Source organism: Schistocerca americana, chromosome 7 (assembly GCF_021461395.2).
Source record: "Schistocerca americana isolate TAMUIC-IGC-003095 chromosome 7, iqSchAmer2.1, whole genome shotgun sequence".
Classification (NCBI taxonomy): Eukaryota; Metazoa; Arthropoda; class Insecta; order Orthoptera; family Acrididae; genus Schistocerca; species Schistocerca americana.
In genome coordinates this window covers 228,896,895-228,918,637 of record NC_060125.1, presented here as the reverse complement: position 1 = coordinate 228,918,637, position 21,743 = coordinate 228,896,895, and the positions used below count along the sequence as shown (strand labels likewise).

Below are 21,743 nucleotides of genomic sequence, written 5' to 3'. Positions count from 1 at the left end.
ACGCAGTGGGTGCAACGTTCTCTTAGACTTGAGTGATTTTACAATCATGTTTCATGGAGCTGTAAACAAGATTGAGCTATGCAGTTCGCACAGGATTTATGACAATGTGCCCTATCGGTTGGTGTTTGTATGTAGAAAACAGTTTTCTTATGCTTTGATGAATATGGCCAACATCTTTAGCCGAATCTAGTAAAACTAGTAATCAATAAAGTAAATTAATCAGTAAAAGTAATAAATTGCACTCTTGCCTAATAAAGGATTTTTTATGAATCCAATAGCTGTAAACAATAACAGATTTTTTGTTTCCTCTATGATGTAAAGCAACTGAAAAATCCATTTGCATGTGTTTATATATATATATATATATATATATATATATATATATATATATATATATATATGGCTATTACAAATGATTGAAGCGATTTCATAAATTCACTGTAGCTCCATTCATTGACATATGGTCACGACACACTACAGATACGTAGAAAAACTCATAAAGTTTTGTTCAGCTGAAGCTGCACTTCAGGTTTCTGCCGCCAGAGCGCTCGAGAGCGCAGTGAGACAAAATGGCGACAGGAGCCGAGAAAGCGTATGTCGTGCATGAAATGCACTCACATCAGTCAGTCATAACAGTGCAACGACACTTCAGGACGAAGTTCAACAAAGATCCACCAACTGCTAACTCCATTCGGCGATGGTATGCGCAGTTTAAAGCTTCTGGATGCCTCTGTAAGGGGAAATCAACGGGTCGGCCTGCAGTGAGCGAAGAAACGGTTGAACGCGTGCGGGCAAGTTTCACGCGTAGCCCGCGGAAGTCGACGAATAAAGCAAGCAGGGAGCTAAACGTACCACAGCCGACGGTTTGGAAAATCTTACGGAAAAGGCTGAAGCAGAAGGCTTACCGTTTACAATTGCTACAAGCCCTGACACCCGATGACAAAGTCAAACGCTTTGAATTTTCGGCGCGGTTGCAACAACTCATGGAAGAGGATGCGTTCAGTGCGAAACTTGTTTTCATTGATGAAGCAACATTTTTTCTTAATGGTGAAGTGAACAGACACAATGTGCGAATCTGGGCGGTAGAGAATCCTCACGCATTCGTGCAGCAAATTCGCAATTCACCAAAAGTTAACCTGTTTTGTGCAATCTCACGGCTTAAAGTTTACGGCCCCTTTTTCTTCTGCGAAAAAAAGTTACAGGACACGTGTATCTGGACATGCTGGAAAATTGGCTCATGCCACAACTGGAGACCGACAGCGCCGACTTCATCTTTCAACAGGATGGTGCTCCACCGCACTTCCATCATGATGTTCGGCATTTCTTAAACAGGAGATTGGAAAACCGATGGATCAGTCGTGGTGGAGATCATGATCAGCAATTCATGTCATGGCCTCCACGCTCTCCCAACTTAACCCCATGCGATTTCTTTCTGTGGGGTTATGTGAAAGATTCAGTGTTTAAAACTCCTCTACCAAGAAACGTGCCAGAACTGCGAGCTCACATCAACGATGCTTTCGAACTCATTGATGGGGACATGCTGCACCGAGTGTGGGAGGAACTTGATTATCGGCTTGATGTCTGCCGAATCACTGAAGGGGCACATATCGAACATTTGTGAATGCCTAAAAAAGCTTTTTGAGTTTTTGTATGTGTGTGCAAAGCATTGTGAAAATATCTCAAATAATAAAGTTATTGTAGAGCTGTGAAATCGCTTCAATCATTTGTAATAACCCTGTATATATATACACACTCAGGCACAGTGATGTCGCCACTGTGCCAGAGCACACATTTCGTAACGTATTTACCTTACTTCAAGACAACGGAATTGATAATAAGACAGTATTTCGTGAAATAAATATATTAAGGCACAAGTGTATTAACAACATGGTGGAAAGCTATGTTCTCTAATCACAGGTTTATGTTAAGATGCTGTAAAATTATTTTAAAAAATATCTACAACAATAGTAGGATTCCCAAACTATTTAAAAGGCACGTGATGCTGCAAGAGAAGAAAAGATACCGTTTGCTACAGTAGCCAAACTCTTCAGTGTTTCGAGAAACACACTTAAAAAAAGAGTTCTTAAAAAAAAGTGATACTACAGACAAGAAGATTCAGGATAACTTCAGATGCGTACTTAACCAAGAGCAAGAGGAAGAACTCCTTAAATATACTTTTGACATGGAACGAAGACATTATGGCATATTCGTAACTGATTGACGCCACTTTGCACTTCAGCTTCCTGAGCGAAATAATTTACTTTTCCCATTCAACAAAGAGTAAAAGATGGCAGGCAAGGATTGAGTGACACAGTTTAGGTTCAAATGGCTCTGAGCACTATGGGACTCAACTGCTGTGGTCATAAGTCCCCTAGAACTTAGAAGTACTTAAACCTAACTAACCTAAGGACATCACACACATCCATGCCCGAGGCAGGATTCGAACCTGCAACCGTAGTGGTCGTGCGGTTCCAGACTGTAGCGCCTTTAACCGCTCGGCCACTCCGGCCGGCTCACAGTTTAGGAAGAGACATCCAAACATAAACCTTTCAAAACCAGATTCCACTTGATCTGACTCTTATTTATCGTTTTCTGTATGGACACTTTTAATTAAGTTCACTTTTCTATTGCAAAAGAAGGGTTTGAATAATAATAATAATACAATTTTTTAGTGACAGAGTGTATAACACAGTTTACACAGATATATTTCATGTGATTATCTATGACATGAGGTCAGATAGACATTTCCTCAGAGTGGCCAACTTACCCGTTTTCCGCTACTGTTGTGTTACTTAACTGGTAAATATACAAAAGTTCAAAACGAGTACCAATAGCATATGTGTGAACTCTATACATAAACTGATCCCTCAGCAATAATAAGTCGTTGACTTGCTGGTGGGCGTAAGAGACTTAATTCTTACAATCCTTAAAACGTTTGGTGTTTCGGTTCTTGTGCATTTCTTAGGATTTCTCTGCTAGAACTCTTCTTGGCGATGTTAAACACATTTGCACTGGTTCCGTTAACTAGGCATTTTTAGGAGTGGTGGACATCAATCCAAGACACCTGAACCAAATGAAACTGACAACTGTAATTTTAAGGGCGCCTTTTTGAACCATTAACATAATTACGATGAATCAAACAGTTGTTGATCTTTGTGAGATCAATAGCTGGTACCTGTTGAATAGCTTACTTCAATATTTATTAACCTGCAAAGAGTTCTCATTCGACCAGTCTTAGATTATATGTGATCTTTTGTGGCAGTGGTTCGATAAAGGCACTCCTAAAATAAAAGTTCTCCTTTCCTTTGTCCAGGTCTTGTCAAACGAAGCAACGGAAATGCCTTTGACTATTCGAAGAAGGTCTGTAGCCGAATATTCAAGAAACGAAATACGATGTGCTTGAAATACTGCAAGAATTACGCTGCTACGCTCAACCACCAGCGATAACACGTATTGACGTCTACCGTAGCCACTGTAGAGACTGTGAATGTACAGTGACATCTGCTCCGTATATATAACACAGCCTGTCCTTTCGAACTGCCGTAAAAACGATCTAATACTCAGCAACAAATATACACTTTGTATCATAACTAATCTATTTCGATATTTGTTCTATTGTTAGTAAAAAGACAACTACGTACTCAAAGCGGTCAACAGTCTTGAAAGTGAATCGATCTGCAGCCAAAGGCACATCACCTCTGACTTTCTTACTTATAACCAGGTATTCTGTCTGATCTTCATTAACACGTAATCGTGTTTTCTCAGCAATTTTTAATAGTTTTGCATTATCCAGATTAATTCTGTTTTGGAACTACTTATTAGTGCTACATCATCCGCCTAAGCAAGTCTAGTAATGTTCACCTTCTCCAATTGGGTCTCTTGTGGATTGGTTTTAGTAAATTCTCTATCCATTTTCTCAAATTCTCTATCCATCTTCTATAAAATAGGTGAAATGGCGTCCCCTTGTCTCAGTCCGTGTGAACCTTAAAGTTTTCGGTTTCTCCTATATGTCAAGTAACAGCGAACAAAATATATTTTAGTTTCATCAGAATTCTAAAGGAAAGATCACTTAGTACTAACATCAAAATCCGTGTATCAATCGACTACTTACTGGTAACGTTATACGGATGTGAAGTGTCAATATTCAGAAAGAAGGTGAAGAAAAACTGTTGATATTCGACGGAAAAATACGAAGGAAAATTTCTGGACCTGTTTGTAATGAAAATAACATGGAATGGACGATAAGGATCCATGAAGAATTAAGATAACTGTACAAACACCATAACATCGTCGAAACGCTAAAGAATGTGGCCGCACTTATGTCCGACATCAACGTGCAATAACCATTCACAGACAATTGGCAGCCGTAGCAGTGGAGGGCATATAAAGTGAATTGGGGGGACGCGGAAAACAGTGCATTCGTCGTAATAATGCGAAAACGGAGGAATCTAGCTAACGTTCAAAATGGCATGATCACAGGCTACCGGGCCAAGGGTAGAAGCATTTCCGAAACGGCTAGCTTTGTAAACTGTTTGCGTGCCGCCGTGGTTAAAGTACACCGTGCATGGCAAAATGGCGCAGGGCATCAGCAATGCCGTAGATGACAAGGGTGAAAGACGGCTGCAGAGATGTGTATCGACTATAGTTCAATTCTTTTATCTTGGCGGCTCGCGCATGCCCGCCCAGACGCGGGAGATTGCTGCATTGCCAGTTGCACAAGACGCACGCGCCAATAGAAACAGCGCCATAGTATAGTATAGTTCGCAAGCTTACGTTTAGGGGGGAGCGCGCAGATTATGAAGTAAAGCCACCACGGCCGCATTAACCCTTTCGCTGCTACAGAGACGTGCTCCCCGCATTCCGCGCTGTGCGCGATTTTGTCACTGCACTGCTCGCCTGTGCTGACACATGGTGTTTCCGACTGCTTTGACACACTTATCATTCGATTCCACAAAAACTATTTGGGCCAAAAATTAGATTTTTACACATCTTCTTGACTGATACCTTCCCCCCCCCCCCCCCCCACCCACTTCCTTCGACTGACTGAAGTGCTTTAAAATAAAGTCAAACGCGCCCGGTGTAAATAAAACTTTTATTACAGTCGCGAAAGACGGAATATTTCTCAATATTACATACGACACCTATGTGGTACTTAAATTAAATGAGATATTGTTATACAGTAAATTTTATATGAAATTTAGGTACCTTGTCCACATTTCATTCTCAACATTGTGGCAACTAAAATCGACCATACGGAAAGTATACGCTATAGACTTTTACCTCTGCAAACTCAACAAAATTTCGTGCAATGGTTTACTACATTTAATGCTGCACAATAACTGGGTTAAACATCGAAACAAAATTAAGTCATTTATGGGGGGAAGGTATCAGTCAAGATGTGTAAAAATCTAATTTTTGGGCCAAATAGTTTTTGTGAAATCGAATGATAAGTGTGTCTGCACAGGCGAGCAGTGCAGTGATGACAAAATCGCGCACAGCGCGGAATGCGGGGAGCACGTGACTGCAGCAGCGAAAGGGTTAATGAAGAGACAAAGCACTAGAAATTTCAAAAAATTGCATTCAAACGAATAAAATTCATGAAGCAAGACACTTCGATATTGTTTTAAAATAAAAAGAATATTTAGCATCGCACAAGGGTTGAAATCATTACCTATCGCTTACTAACCCAACGCCTTAACCGTTACGCTAGCGCAGCTCGTCCTGAACGTTTCTCCATAAGGACTCTAACACACAAAATTCTGACAAACACTGTTGGTATGCCTATGAATTACTCGCACTTCGTCGAAGTACAATAGGAAATAAACAATTACCGCTGTTCTTTATTGCGAAAAAGCGGTTCGTGAAATTGATACAAACACCTTTCCTTGCTATCGCCTGAATTAAGAGTCTTATTGCTTGTTTGGTTTAATTAATTAGTAGAAAATGAAGCAATTGGTATAAAGAATGGTTTTTCCAAACTTTCAAAAAACAAAGTCTGCTATCAAGACATTGCTTTTGTTCTATTACTTTGTTTATGACTGAACGTTTCTAAAACTGAAGACACTCGTCCGTGCTCTGCTCTGCAGTCGAGATCTGGCAACGTCGTTCTCTGTTCATTGGCTGACTGTATTTCTTGACGTCAGATGCGCAGAACGAACCTAAACTCGGCCGCCAACATAAATGACGCGCACTTTAATAGGCGTGCAACCGTTGAACAACCGACCACCCGGTTGAACCAAGGGGCTACCAACAGCCTGACCGATCAGCGATCATTGTTGTGTGTGGTCTCCGCAGCAGGCGCCTCCCAGGGGCGGATTAATGAAGTTTTGTGGGTGGGGGCGGATGCCTAGAGGAGAAAGAAGACCAGGGGTCCACCCTATGATAGTTCAGGCGGAAAAACCTTCAAAAGCTACTGTGTTTGCTGTTTTGATACTTAAAAACATCAAACAACTGCAAAAATTTCTTGGAATGTGTAGAATTCACAATTTTTTTCTGAGTTGTTAATACACAGCAAACTGTTTGTATATGCTCCTGGTTTCTGGGCAAGCAGTCTATCAACAATAGTAGCAAAGACAAGATGGGAGTAAAGCATATAGCGCCCGAAGGCCAGTATTACACTACCAAATTTCTTTGTCAAATATCTTTGTCAAAGAAATTTGATGGTGTAATAGGGAACTTTGTCAAATCTCGTGTGTCGTCAAATAAATTTGATCAAATCTAGGGCCTCGCTGTAGATTTGGTCAAAGAAGTCGCTTGTCTTCTGTTCACTGCAATGTGACATGTTACCACGTGGAGCGCTAGCATCGTTACAGCGTTCTGTCATCTGTAGTGTTTTTATAAGCATTGCTGGTAAATACAGTTGGTGTGCACCGACAACTACAAAATTAGTAGAGATGTATGAAGCTGATGAGGCGCTTTACAACGTGAGGCACCCTGAATACAAAAATAGATTAACAAGATTGGAGACCTGAACCTGACTTGACCTAACCTAACTCTCTCCTGTAGCAAGGAATCGGAGTGTTACAGCGAGCCTGTCTTCTGCAGATGTAGCAGTTCTTAAGTGAGTATTGTGCTTTGTGATATGAGGATACACTTCACTGAGCACGTACTGAAAGGTATGCTCATCCATTCTTAAGTAATTGATGTGCGACTTGACGTCCTCCACTATAAGCTCACGTAACAAGTTTTGTTGAATGCTTTTATCGGCTTGACCTAGGTACGTTTCCTTTTTACCACCGCTTCTCTTCCGCATGTGCACCCAGTGCAGTTGTGGTACATCAACAGCTCTGGTTAATAAGTTGTTGTCGTCAGCTATCTTGAACTTTGACGAAAAATATGATGACAGTGTAATACTCCTTTTTAGCACCACGCTAAAGATCTTTGTCAAATATATTTAACGAATATTTGATCAAATCTTTGACAAAGAAATTTGATATTGTAATACCGGCCGAAGGGAAACGGGAAGCGCATGATGTGGGAGATCGGAAAGCCCTGCTAGTTAGTATTTGGCGCCCACGATTCGAACAGGAGGGGGAGCACAAGTCACTGGTACAGGTAACACACTTTCTCGGGCACTCAAAGTAAGGTGGCTTGGGGCATACTGAACTAAATCACTAAATCCACTAATCAAGACTAAGTTCACGTGCTCAACTTTGGCGCAGATTACAAAAATTACCGTTTGATTTTAATTTAGTTTCGACTCTCTGGTTGGGAGGGCGGGGGGGGGGGGGGGGAATCACCCCATCCGACGCCCCCCTCCCTCCCCGCCTTGTTCGTGCACCCTTGTTGACTGCTTTTCATCGGCGACGAAGAATGAAATTTACTGTACCAGCCGCAACTGGACGTTCAAAAACGGTTCAAATGGCTCTGAGCACTATGGGACTTAATATCTGAGGTCATCAGTCCCCTAGACTTAGAACTACTTAAACCTAACTAACCTAAGGACATCACACACATCCATGCCCGAGGCAGGATTAGAACCTGCGACCGGAGCGGTCACGCGGTTGCGGACTGAAGCGCCAAGAACCGCTCGGCTACAGCGGCCGGCAACTGGACGTCCACCCGATTGGTGACAGGTGGCGTTTTCAGATGAATCACGTTTTATGCTCTATTGGACAGAAGCTGTTGGCGTGTATAGCGTGAAACGTCTGAAAGCAAACAAACTGCAACAATCGTCGGAAGGATCCAGGCAGGAGAGCATTCCATGTGTGATATCGTCAGTTTGGAAGGCACGGTAGGTCAGCATACTACGAACCTATCCACCATGTCCACCCCTGCACGCCATGTGTTTTCCTTGGTAGGATGGCACTTACCAGCAGGACAATGCAACTTGTCACACAGCTCTCAGTTTACGTGCGCGTTTGAAGAGCACCAGGGTGAGTTTACTGCACTTTCCTACCCACCAAAGTTCCCACATTTAAACTCAATCGAGAATCTGTAGATCAACTCACACCATGGATCCTCAAAAAAAAACGTAGCGTAACTGACTGCAGTACTGGGGTCGGCAAGGCTCCTATCCCTGTCGGTACCTTTTCCAGAACCTTACTCTCTTCCTTCATGTCTCTCAGCGGTCAGGTTGTTTTAACGGATGGTCAGGGTATAAAGAATGATGGAAAATAGACTATCTAGAATATCATTCTGCAGGATAACACACTCATGCATATAAATTAAGGATAATTGCAGAATGTGGTGCCACACAACGTGGCACTACACAAAACTGGCGCTAATAGCATAGGCACAGAGGGAACACACACGACACAGATCTGTAAATCCACGGTATTGGTGATAGGTTGAGAAAACCGTCCCGAAACACATGTGCTACAAAACGCCACTTTTTCCTGCGCATGCACCCCGACATCAATATGGGATATGATCACCATGCACACGTACGCAGGCTGCACAACGGGTTGCCATACTCTGGATTAGGTGGTCGAGCAGCTGCTGGGGTGTAGCCTCCCATTCTTGTACCAGTGCCTGTCGGAGCTCCTGAAGTGTCGTAGGGGTTTGAATACGTGCAGCGATACGTCGGCCGAGAGCACAACAGACGTGCTCGATTATGTTTAGGTCTGGAGAACAGGCATGCCACTCCATTCGCCTGATATCTTCTGTTTCAAGGTACTCCTCTACGATGGCAGCTCGGTGGGGCCGTCTGTTATCATCCATCAGGAGGAAGGTGGGACGTACTGCACCCCTGAACAGGTGGACATACTGGTGCAAAATGACGTCCCAAAACACGTCAAATGCACCCCCCTGACATGTTACAGTTCCTCTGTCAAAGACATACAAGGGTGTACGTGCACCCATCATAATCTCACCCCATACCATCAAACCACGACCTCCATACAGGTCCCTTTCAAGGACACTAGAAATAGAAATGGGCGTTTGGCGTCATTGGCCGGGAGGCCTCTTACAGGGCAGGTCCAGCCACATTGGTGCAGGTCTTATTACATTCGACGATACATTGGGCGACCTGCGCGCCGGATGAGAATGATATGACAACACAACACCCAGTCCCTGAGTGGAGAAAATCCCCGACCCACCTGGGAATCGAACCCAGGCCCCTTAGGACGGCAGTCTCCCAGGCTGACCATTCAGCTATCAGGGTGGACTTAAGGACATTAAGGGGTTGGTATCTGGTTCCTGGTTCACGCCGGATGAAAACCTGGGAGAACAGTGGTCCCGGGTTATGTTGATGGACGAGTCCAGATATAGTCTGGACGACTATATCTGGACTCGTCCATCAACATAACCCGGGACCACTGTTCCAATGACCATGTACTGTGTTCTTGACACCAGGCTTTACGGGCTCTGCTGTGACCAGGGGTCAGTGGAATGCACCTTGCAGTCTCCGGGCGAATAAACCGTGTCTGTTCAGTCATCTGTAGACTGTGTGTCTGGAGGCAATATTTCCAGTGGCTGCGGTAAGGTCCCGAGCAAGGCTACCTGGCTACCTGCAGTACTCCGTGGCCGTCTGTAGCCATTGATGGTGAGATATCAGTCTTCTAGTGGTGTTGTACACTGTGGACGTCCCGTACTGTAGCGCCTAGACAAGTTTCCTGTCTGCTGGAATCGTTGCAATAATCTTGAGATCACACTTTATGGCACACAGAGAGCTCATGTTACGACCTGCTGTGTTTGACCAGCCTCCAGTCGCCCTAGTATTCTACCCCTCATAACGTCATCAATATGTGTTCTTTGAGCCATTTTCAACACACAGGCACCATTAGCACGTTTGTAAACGTCTGCACACTTACTCGCTGCACCGTACTCTGATATGCACCAACACACCTCTGCGTATGTGGACTGCTGCCAGCACCACCGTGCGACGACCGCAGGTCAAATGCACCGTATGGTCATACCCCGAGGTGATTAAAACCCGCAAACCGCCCATCAGAGCGTTGTTTCACCATGTATCAGCAATATCCTTAATTTATGAGCATGAGTGTAGATGGGATGAGAGGAAAAGGAAGGCATAGAACTGTGTGGCGAGATAACATCCAGGAGGACACAGCTAGGAGGAACATCATCACCAAATGGATAAACAGTGCACTCGACGGAAAGAAATGGAAGACGCTCTTACAGCAGGCGTACGGTCGATAAGGCCCTTGCCACGTGTAAAGTAATAAGAAAGTACGATGGTGAGTCAAATGAAAACCTTAAATTTGTAACAACAAATCGAAATTTCGCGCCGTCGTCCTGTAAGTTGGTAAGCGTGCTACAAACAGCGTGCAGAATGGCCTTTAGGTGGCAGGCATAGTGCAGATGCACACATACCGTCGCAGTATCAGAATAAAGATGGCCGCCCCATCTGTGACTTGCACCAGGGAAGAACAGCGTTCTGTTATTCGGTTTTTGCGTAGTGAAGGTGTGAAACCTATCGAAATTCATCAACGAATGAGGGTTCAGTACAGCGATACATGTTTGTCACAGCAGCAAGTCTACGAATGGAGTAGGAAATTCGCAAATGGTGTGTGGAATGTGGAAGATGTTCCTCGTCCAGGTCAGGCACAACGAGTTGTGACTCCACAGAACACTGGAGCAGTTGAAGCCATAGTGAAGGAAAAACGCCGAGTGACACTGAATGACATTACAGCATATTTACAGATTAGTCATGGGTCAGCACGCCACATTGTGCATGATTTGCTCCAGTTTCACAAAGTGTCTGCAAGATGGGTGCCACGGCAGCTGACTCCTGAAATGAGAGAACGACATGTTGATGCTTGTGAAGAACTTCTTCGGCGCTTTGAACGAGGTGGTGATGGCTTTCTTGCAAGAATCGTTACTGGGGACGAAACCTGGGTTCACTTCCACCAACCGGAAACGAAGAGAGCGAGCAAGGAATGGCGCCATTCCTCATCACCAAAATCAAAGAAGTTTCGAACAGAACCATCAGCAGGGAAGGTTATGCTGACTCTCTTTTGGGACGAAAAAGGCGTCATTTTGGAGCATTATGTGCCTAGAGGGGCCACTGTCACCAGCGCATCATACGGAGATCCCCTAAAAAACCATCTGCGGCCTGCAATCAATTCAAAGCGACGTGTATTGCTGTCAGCAGGTGCCTTTTGCAAAATGACAATGCAAGGCCCCACACTGCCCGTACATCAGTTGCAACAATCACAGACCTGCATTTTGAGTGTCTTCCTCATCCACTATACTCACCAGACCTTGCCCCAAGTGATTTCCATATGTTTGGACCACTCTAAGACGCCATGGGAGGAAAGAAGTTCCGTTCTGATGAAGAGGTACGCCACGCAGTGCATGGGTGGTTGCGCGGACTACCAAAAGAATTTTTTTCTAAAGAAATTTATGCACTTTGTAAGCGCTGGAGGACTTGCATTGAGCGTGGGGGAGATTATTTTGAAAAGTGATACAGATTTGTACCACTTCTGTACAATAAATAATATTTACAGAACATTTAAGGTTTTCATTTGACTCACATTCGTATTATAATTGATAGCGAAAACTGACACGACTGAAAATAAACGATATTACAAATAAGGCCGTTTCATTAAACATGGCTCCACAAACGAGCCCTCTTAGAGATAATTACAAATGTGTTGACTATTAACCGCCACTGACTTCAGGATGAAGCATTGTCCCAGTTAGTTTAATAGTATTGAATGTTGTAAATCTTGGAAGGTTATGCAATCCACTGCTCCAGTTCCTTAACGGTATGAAAGAGAGTGCTGTACACTTCATATGATGCTCCTAGAGAGAAAAATCGAGGGGGTTTGAGGTCAGATGACCTTGGAGGCCAAGATACAGAATCCTCTCAACCAATCCATGTTGGACCACAGTGGCGCATTACATGTCATCTTACATCAGCAGTCAAATATACCTGTGCCCCATCATGAATGTTTAAGGGGCGATCTAAAAGGTTCCGTTGAAAGGCCATACAGTCCAGAATGAGTATGCCAGTCAGGCAAATTCGCAGTGAACACTGAGGCAATCGTCCCACTGACGATAGGAGGGTGCTCGAATGTCACCCGTTTGTCCATAACGGACGACGCTGGCCTCTTAGATCGGCTGGCGTCTTGTGTCGAACCTCGATCAGCACAGAACTTGGCGCACCATTCCACAACGGTGCTTTTCAACAGACATGCTACCCCTCAGACATTTTTCATTCTCTGTAGGGTGTCTACCATTGTTTGTCCTGTTTGGAGGCATTTGGTAATAAGGTCGCCATAATTCACGTTTCGTCATTTCCGTACACATGCTGGAAACACAAATGCCACACTAATCCCTCGCTTGTATGTCGGTGTTTATATACCCGAATCGGACTAGTGCCTGCGTTGCATATACGCAGGAGTGACGTCCTCAGGACGGAAACTTTTTGATCGCGCCTTATACCTCACTCCCCAGCCAGCGACCATGGTAGAAATTTGAGCCCAGTTAGATGTGGACTTAATCGAAAAGTTTACTATGCCAGATAATTGGAAAATTAAAATAATAAACCCCATCTATAAGAAACGGGACAGAACAGCATGTGAAAACTATAGAGGTATAACAGCTTATAAAATCTTCACAAGTATATTAAACGAAAGGATACAGAAGTGTGCAGGAGGCATACTAGGGACATATCAATGTGGCTTTCGACCAGACAGGGGAACAACTGATCAAATATTTGTGATAAGACAAATGATGGAAAAGTTCTATGTATGCGATATAGATCTGCATTTCCTATTCATCGACTTCACACAAGCATTTGACAGCATAAATCGGCAAGAACTATATAGAGTACTGAAAGCAGTTGGTATACGTGCTAAACTAATAAGACTAATCAGAATGATAATGACAAAGAAAAGAGCAAAAGTAAAGGTCCTTAGCAGAACAAGTGAAAGCTTTGACTTTAATAAATGTATGAAGCAAGGTGATAGTCTCTCCGCTGTCCTATTCAATATAGCCCTGCATAGTGTAGTAAATAAAATCAACACAAGAGGCACCATATTTACGAAAACTAGCCAGATATGTGCATACGCTGATGACATTGCTATAGTAGTAAGAAATACCAATACACTCCTAGAAAGATACCGGGCAATGGAAACAGGAGCCTTAAAAATTGGCCTCATAGTAAATGAAAACAAGACAAAATATATGGTAATGTTACAATCTGAGGCCAGAAGAACCCCTAAAAACCTAAACATCAATGGGAAATGCTTCAAAGGAGTGTCCTCTTTTAACTACTTGAGAGCCCTAACAACGAATAACAACAGTATTGGAAAGGCTGTAAGGGAAAGAATACAAGCAGGAAACAGATCTTACTTTGCAAATATGCAGCTTTTCAAAAATAGTCTTGTTACAAGAAAAACAAAACTGCAAATATATAATTCCCTAGTCCGCCCAGTTAGCACATACGGGTCAGAGGTATGGACGTTGACAGAACATGATAAAAATGCACTAAGAACCACTGAGCGGAAAATACTACCTTACGCAAAATCAATGGGCCAATAAGGGAGGAAGAAGGCTGGAGAATACGCTACAGTGCCGAATACTAGAGTTAATACAAGGCAGGACATAGTGACCACTGAGCGGAAAGTACTACCGTACGCAAAATCAATGGGCCAATAAGGGAGGAAGAAGGCTGGAGAATACGCTACAGTGCCGAATACTAGAGTTAATACAAGGCACGACATAGTGAAATTTGTGAAATCACAGCGAATACGATGGCTACGACACTTTGAGAAAACGGCAGAGGATAGAATTCCAAAGAAAATGATGAAAGGTGTGATCCATTCAGCTAGGCGAAAAGGGAGACCTAGAAGAAGATGGATCGACGAGGTAATAACGGATATCACCAGTATGGGAGTACGGGGGTGGAAAAGAGCAGCAAACAATCGAGAAGTGTGGAGGAAGATTGTTGAAGAAGCCGAAGCTCACTAAGTGCTGTAGCGCTACTGAAGAACAGAAGATGTGGACTTAATCGAAAAGTTTACATTTCAGATACATTTGTACTGCCTGGATCAGTATTCCATGCCGAAGTCAGAAGCGGTTCGTCACAACATACTCACAGTAATCTTGCGAGTATCTCGTTTAGTGGAACGACTTTGCTGTTATCGTATACTTTCACCTGCGTTAGTTTTCACTATCAATTAGCGTATACACTGTAATGTTTCTGTGTTTCATTCAAACAGCTTCGGTGAAGCGGTTTACCAGCGGCGATTGGAGCATGTAGCATGGGAAGATGGAAATCGATAGGCGTCGTATAACCACGTTTATTGCTCAGCAGTAAATACATATTTTATGCAATCCTCTCCCAAGACACGTGGCAGCGGTGAGCTAGGTCAGTTTTGCGTGGGAGGAAATCAATAAACACTCTACCGGTGCGTTGCCGACACACAAGGCGGCGGTGGAAAAACACGCATTAACTGAACGACGAAGGTTTATACTGAACCCCTACAGAATGTGTAGCTTTCCATGTGTCGCTGCGGTCTTTATTAGTCGTAGTAAGTGTTGATTTGGAGGTGGAGAATCCCGCGCATTGCTCCCTCTTATATTATTGCTAGTTAAATTACTTCGGAGTCCAGTTGAGAATAGAAATAGCAACGTGTGAGTTAGATTGTAAATACAGAAAAATAAACGTTATCGCAAGTAGGAACTATAGGCGGCACATGACTCGCGGAAAAAAGAAATTCTTGTCTTGAGCAAACAGCGCGTCAGAGGGTCAGAATATTGATGCCAGTATTAGAATATGACTGCTGAATTGTTAGACAGCCTACGTGTATCATCTACTTACGGTTTTGAATTTTCATTAAATTTTCGATGCGTGGGTAGAACTCATTGTAGTACCGTTTTTTTTTAGTAAGTATTTGGCTAATAATATTACGAAGAAGCTACTTGACTTAATATCAATGTCACACCAACCCTCTCCATTCCTTTAAGGAAAGAAAAGAAATATACACTTTCCCTTTCTGTCCACACAGACTAAAACCGTATATCTCGAGTTAGTCCTTATGACAAAGATTACGGGTTTTAACGACACAGCCTTCCCACGTTATTTTAGTTCAAGTTACAACAATCTTTATATAACATCCTAATCAGCGCTTTGCAGTGAATTATCACTGACAATGCACCACAATGATTTTAATGAAAAACTGGATAAAGTAAACGGCAAAAATATAGGTAATCAATGAAATGTGAAAATAAAGGACAAAAGCTATTTCTTAACTCACGTTTAATTATCGTCAGATACGTGCAACAATGAAATCAAGAAATTTGAAAGTATATAAATTAAAATACATTAATCACAGAAATGATCAGTAATATAAAACAGATTTCGAACAATAACAGTTCAGCGCTCAAGGAATATCAAAGGTTCGCAAGTGAATGAGTTACAGATGGCTTAAGATACAGAAAAAAAGGAAAGAAATAACGTGGTTTGTAAGTGGCGTGGATGATTCATATTATACAGCTACTGCTGAAAATAAATGGTAGCATCTGTTTGTAGTAAACGGTGGATGAGATAAAAACAGCCAGTCCCGCTACATGTTCGATATTTATAAACTGATAATAGAAAAACAGGCATGAGCCAGCAATTTAGGCATGAGCATTACGTGAAAAGAGATGTGTACGTACCCTTGCAAACATCACAGCACGGAGACGACATTGTGCAGCTGACGAGGGAACGACTTGCTCAGAGCGGCTGCAGATGCCCGTGTGATGCACTCGTTGCGCTCCACAAGCTCTTGATGCACCGAGGGAAGCTACAGCAGCGCTCCTACCAGAGGACGACGCAACTAGTGCCGCGTAACCACGTCCTACGCTGAATAACCCGGGAACGAACGATTCGGAAGACGTTTTTGTGTATAGCCACTACGCAGATGCTCAAGTTTTCATTATTCTTTATACGAATGCGTGGTGTATGTTCTTTCGAACATATTATTACTCTGCAAGTAGCTTGAACAGTACGTCGTTAGCTAGCAGGCACAAAAATCTTGGTGCACACCACACGTCCATGATTTTTAAAAGCTGTTATACACAGGGAGCGGACAAACAAATCGGTAATACTATGAGAATTGCTTCCTGGAACATAAAAATGCAGATGCTAGGCAAGCCTGCAGGTTGCGCTGTTGTATTCGACCACAACGGCACCCATGCAAAGTCCTCAATACGTAACGTATCCGACGTGCTCAGAACAGTGTCCTGTGTAGCTGTGAGTGCTCTATATCGGAGCTCAGTCTATTCGAACGTGGACAAATTGTTGTTGATCGTATGGTAGGTGCTTCTGTAATCAAAGGAGCCGAAGTGTTTGCGATTTCAGGAGGCACCATAGCAAAGATTTATACCGCATACAGCGGAAACAGAAAAAGTCATCCGCTATGTCAACGCGAACGGAAGTGTGTGCTGAATTATCGTGAAAGATGGTCATTGGAGAGGATTGTGACGAAATGCAGGATGACGTCAGCTTCATAAGTCATGGCAGCTTTGAATGTCGCTTTCGCGAACCTCGTCAGCACCAAAACAACACTAAGGGAGCTCCACAAGTAGACGATTGTTACCTTGTACATGGCTCCGTGCGTGTGATTAGCAGTCATTCCTCGCCAGGTGACGCTGCTATCGCCTGGATGGGTTTATTTTACACTACTGGCCATTAAAATTGCTGCACCACGAAGATGAAGTGCTACAGACGCGAAATTTAACCTACAGGGAGAAGATGCTGTGATATGCAAATGATTATTTTTCAGAGCATTCACACAAGGTTGGCGCCGGTGGCGACACCTACAACGTGCTGACATGAGGAAAGTTCCCGACCGATTTCTCATACACAAACAGCAGTCGACCGGCGTTGCCTCGTGAAACGTTGTTGTGATGCCTCGTGTAAGGAGGAGAAATGCGTGCCGTCACGTTTCCGACTTTGATAAAGTTCGGATTGTAGCCTATCGCGATTGCGGTTTATCGTATCGCGACATTGCTGCTCGCGTTGGTCGAGATCCAATGACTGTTAGCAGAATATGGAATCGGTGGGTTCAGGAGGGTAATACGGAGCGGCGTGCTGTATCCCAACGACCTCGTATCACTAGCAGTCGAGATGACAGGCATCTTATCCGCATGACTGTAACGGATCGTGCAGCCACGTCTCGATCCCTGATTCAACAGATGGGGACGTTTGCAAGACAACAACCATCTGCACGAACAGTTCGACGACGTTTGCAGCAGCATGGAGTATCAGCTCGGAGACCGTGGCTGCGGATACCCTTGACGCTGCATCACAGACAGGAGCGCCTGCGATGGTGTACTCAACGACGACCCTGGGTGCACGAATGGGAAAACGTCATTTTTTCGGATGAATCCAGGTTCTGTTTACAGCATCATGATGGTCGCATCCGTGTTTGGCGACATCGCGGTGAACGTGTATTGGAAGCGTGTATTCGTCATCGCTATACTGGCGTATCACCCGGCTTGATGATATGGGGCCCCGTTGGTTACACGTCTCGGTCACCTCTTGTTCACATTGACGGCACTTTGAACAGTGGACGTTACATTTAAGATGTGTTACGACCCGTGGCTCTAACCTTCATTCGATCCCTGCGAAACCCTACATTTCAGCAGGATAATGCACGACTGCATGTTGCAGGTCCTGTAGGGGCCTTTCTGGATACAGAAAATGTTCGACTGCTGCCCTGTCCAGCACATTCTCCAGATCTCTCACCAATTGAAAACGTCTGGTCAATGGTGACCGAGCAACTGGCTCTTCACAATACGCCAGTCACTACTCTTGATGAACTGTGGTATCGTGTTGAAGCTGCATGGGCAGCTGTACCTGTACACGCCATCCAAGCTCTGTTTGACTCAATGCCCAGGCGTATGAAGGCCGTTATTACTGGCAGAGGTTGTTGTTCTGGGTACTGATTTCTCAGGATCTATGCACCCAAATTGGGTGAAAATGTAATCACATGTCAGTTCTAGTATAATACATGTGTCCAATGAATACCCATTTATCATCTGCATTTCTTCTTGGTGTAGCAATTTTAATGGCCAATAGTGTAATTTGTACTGAGTTGTGTTTAATTTTGCTAGTTTGTGCATAATTTTGGAGGCTTTGTCAATTGTCAATTTTATATGATGCTTGAAAGTCTGTTTTTCGTCAAGATGCAGTCCGAGATAACGTGTGGCTTTCTTCCTCTGCATGCTTGTACTGTCTAATTTTAGAATTGGATTCCTCTGTAGTGTCCCTCTGAGCAGTAAATATACAGTTTTGTTGGGAGCTATTTTTAATTTATTTTCTTTGCACCAGATGTTAATTTTGTGAAGCAGCTCCTTGCCTTTTGTCTCTAGTGCTGCTCTCGAGTTGGCCGACACCACTACGAGCAGGTCATCTGCGTAAGCCACCACACCTCTTACACTGTCGTCACTGTCCAGGGTATTCAGCAAGGGCTCGATTGCGATATCCCAGAATACTGGCCCGCAGATTGAGCCCTGTGGACATCCCATTGTTATTCTCTTGAAAACCTTCCGTGTACCAGCTCTCCACCCCGCCACTCTGCCTCTGCAGTAGTCGAGGAGGCTATTGTAGAGGAAAACCTCATTCCCATAACCTGGCGAACACGAATGGCCACCACAAGCTGTCAAAAGCTCGGGCTATGTCGATTAGTATGGCGGCCACGTATTTGTCACTGAAGCTATTTGTAGCTGTTAGTGCCTGGTTGACGGCGTCTTCGATTGATCTACCTTCCCTGAAGCCGAACTGATGGGGCGTTAGGCCGAGGAGGCGTCTGTGCGATTGTAAACGGTCACACAGGAGCCTTTCCTGTACCTCGCCGAGAGTGTTTAAGAGACAGACCGGTCGGTACGTTTTGGGGTCTGTTGGTTCTTTGTCTTGTGTTTTCCTCATTATTACTACATTAGCAGTTTTCCAGAGGTTTGAAATTCTGCCTGTTAGTAGTGCCTCGTTGAACATGTTAGTAAGAGAAGGAGTGATTTGTGTTGGTGCTTATTTTCATGTTTCTGAAAGTATTTTGTCTAGGCCTGGTGCTTTTCGGTTTTTAAGCCTGCTGATTGCCGTCGTGATTTCTTCTTGCGCAAATGGCATGGTTACACTGTCACTGATGTATGGCTGCCTCATGCTCTCTCTTAGGTCAGCGTGGTGTCGTTCGTCTTGTGTGGGGGTCGTCGTCTGGAAGGAGCCTGTTCAGAAAATATTCTGCTGTGCTTCTCCATCCTCTGGTCATTGTGCCGTCAGCTTCTTTTAGTGTTGACAGAACTGTAGGTGTCTTAACTCGTTCTGTTTCTGTCTTAAATGATTGTCCCCAGATGTCGTTCTGTAGCTGAGTTTTTACAAAATTGGTCCAGTAATCTTGCATTATTGTCGTTAGTTGTTTTTGGTATTTCTGTTTGGCGTCACAAGACAGATCAAGTCTTATTTGTCTTTCAGGAGCTGTATTTGCTTATTGGTACTACTTTCTTTTGTCTCGTGAATCCTTCCTTAGTCTTGCCAAATCTGTCGACCACGGTTTCTTCTGTTCCCACCTAGGTTTTGCCCGTGGTATAGCTGCTTCCTGTGCTCTTTGCAGGACAGCTGTCAGTACATGCGTTTTGTAATCTATACTGCCTTGAACAGTGTGTAATGACGACGCCTCAACAATATCTCGAACTTTTTACCAGTCGGTTCTTCCTATGAGTAAATGCTGCTTTCATGGTCCATGTTATGTGTATTGATATATCTGTCCGTAGCTATGACGATTGCGTTGTGGTCGCTGTGTGTGGCTCTATCTAATACCCTCCATGTATTCACTAGTGAAAGAGATATTGCGTTCCCCAGAGAAAGGTCTATGTTACTTACACCACCTGCGTCTCCGCGGTAGGTAGGTGGCTGACCCTCCCTATTCAGTATAAAGAGGTTGCATTCATTTACCACGTCAAGCACTAGTTGCCCTCTGTTGTCAGATCTACCTGAGTTCCACAATGGGGATTTTGAGTTGATATCAGTTAGAATGAGCAGCCTTTCTCTTTCTGAGTGTCGTGCAATGTCTTTTATTTTGTCTAAGAAAGGTTCTATGTCATTCGAGTACTGAGCGTAAATAGACAACATGATCCATATATCCTGTCCGTCTGTTATTTCTTCTGTGGCAGTGTGTTAAGAGCAAAACTGGGGGATCTGTGTTACTATGAGGTTTTTATTAACTACTATTATCGCGGCTTTCGCGTTTGGTGTTCCTGCTATTGTGATGTAATGTGAGGGGAGCCCTGAAATCTTCCCGCCTCGCAGAAAAGGTTCCTGAACGCAAGCGATGTCTGCTTTTGTTTCCTCTAAGAGCCTATGTAGTTCCATGTTTACTAGGGTACTGCCCTGGTTCAAATGGCTCTGAGCACTATGGGAGTTGACATCTGAGGTCATCAGTCCCTTAGGACTCAAAACTACTTAAACCAAACTAACCTAAGGACATCACACACATCCATGCCCGAGGCAGGTTTCGAACCTGCGACCGTAGCAGTCGCGCGGTTCCGGACTGAAGCGCCTAGAACCGCTCGGCCATTGCGGCCGGCGTTACTGCCCTGGCTATTTAGTTGTATCACCTTCAGAAGGGATATCTAGTGAAGGAAAAACACTTGAGAGTGGTTTCTTTAAAATCAAGAAACACACGTCCATGTGCTCTCACGAAGTCCTTGTATACTTTCTCTAGGTTTAGGCCCTCTACCCTTCGCGCACATGCCTCCCCTAAAAGCTTACATAGTTCTTTGGAGTTCGTTGGTGGATTTTCAACTCTTAGGATCATTCTGTCAGTTTGTTCTGTAGTTGGGAAGCAGATTTTATCCCCGTTTTCATGCTTAGTTTGTATTACATAGCTAAGAGTTGTTTGAAATATGTCCATGTATTCTAATCTGCTAAGCCGTAGGTTAACTTCTAAGTTTTCGTATTTTACGTAATTAACGGTATTCAGCTTAGGGTCCTTGGTTGTGTCTGTCTGGTGTTCTTGACTGTTTGTTTGTTGCTCCGATTTCGAGTAATTTTGTAGTGCAGCACGTCTTTCCTGCTTTATGGTTTCTGGTAGTATGGAGTTTGATGTGTTTTCACTGAGCATTTAGCCTGGTAGTGACTTATTTTTGATCTCTACCGGGGACTTGTTCGTAAAAGGTGACTGTTCTTTGTCCGTTTCTGGTGTGGTTGTGTCTGGTGTTGTGCCGGTGCAGGATGTGTCTTTCTGTTCAGCTGCATTACTGTTTTGTTTTTCGTACTGACTGTGTGTGCTACCCCGTAGACAAAACGAACTGGTGTAGTAGAGGGTCTACATTTGGTTGTATTATATTCT

At 43.8% G+C, this 21,743-nt stretch overlaps 1 long non-coding RNA gene across 1 annotated transcript in view; it reads right to left on the bottom strand.

The window, feature by feature from the left end:
- LOC124622632 overlaps positions 1 to 16,186 on the bottom strand; it is a 36,529-nt gene extending 20,343 nt beyond the window's left edge. The window contains exon 1 of the long non-coding RNA XR_006980664.1: positions 16,072 to 16,186. This is a non-coding gene — a long non-coding RNA (uncharacterized LOC124622632). The remainder of the gene's footprint in view (positions 1 to 16,071) is intronic.
- Between the last annotated feature and the right edge of the window lie 5,557 nt (positions 16,187 to 21,743).